The sequence below is a fragment of the Limulus polyphemus genome, unplaced genomic scaffold (assembly GCF_000517525.1).
Source record: "Limulus polyphemus unplaced genomic scaffold, Limulus_polyphemus-2.1.2 Scaffold886, whole genome shotgun sequence".
NCBI classification, from domain to species: Eukaryota; Metazoa; Arthropoda; class Merostomata; order Xiphosura; family Limulidae; genus Limulus; species Limulus polyphemus.
This window is the reverse complement of record NW_013666496.1, coordinates 239,146-239,998: the sequence shown is the minus strand read 5'-3', so window position 1 is coordinate 239,998 and position 853 is coordinate 239,146.

The following is an 853-nucleotide window of genomic DNA, read 5'->3' as shown; positions in this document are numbered from 1 at the left end:
CCTGTCCTATGGACCATAACGATTCTAGAAACGTTACAGAATGTATTTCATCCTGTCCTATGGACCATAACGATTCTAGAAACGTTACAGAATGTATTTCATCTTGCAGAAAACAACAACAACAAAACGCTACAAATGTAAATTTTACCTCATATTGTACTCCACTCCACCTTTATTTGAAGTAACGAACTAAAACGTGTAGGTGACGTGTATCAGTTCTGATTTGGTTTGTTTTGAATTTCGCGCAAAGCTACATGAAGGCTATCTACACTAACCGTCTCTAATTTAGCAGTGTAAGAGTAGAGGGGTGCCAGCTATTTATCCCCACTCACCGCCAACACTTGGGCTACTCTTTTACCAACGAATAGTGGGATTAACTGTCACATTATAACGCCCCCAAGGTTGAAAGGGTGAGCATGTTTGGTGGGACGGGGATTCGAACCCGCGACCCTCAGACTGAATCACTTCTGTATTTTATACTAAGCTCTGGCTTTTACATAACTTAATTTTTTTTTATTCTTCCAACATTGTATCCCGGTGGGACAGCGGTAATATTACGGATTTACAACGCTAAAATCCGGAGCTCGAATCCCAGCAGATAGCCCAATGCAGCTTTGCTTTAAAAAAAACCTCCATTATTGTTTTGTTTGAAGTTAAGCACAAAGCTACACAATGGGCTATTTGTGCTCTGCCCAACACGGGTATCGAAACCCGGTTTCTAGCGTTCTAAGTCCGCAGATATACCGCTGTTCCACTAGGGGGCCTCTAGTGTTAATGCCCCTAGTGGCTCAGCGGGACATCTCAAAGCTTATAACGCTAAAAATCTGGTTTTGATACTCTTTGTGGGTACAGC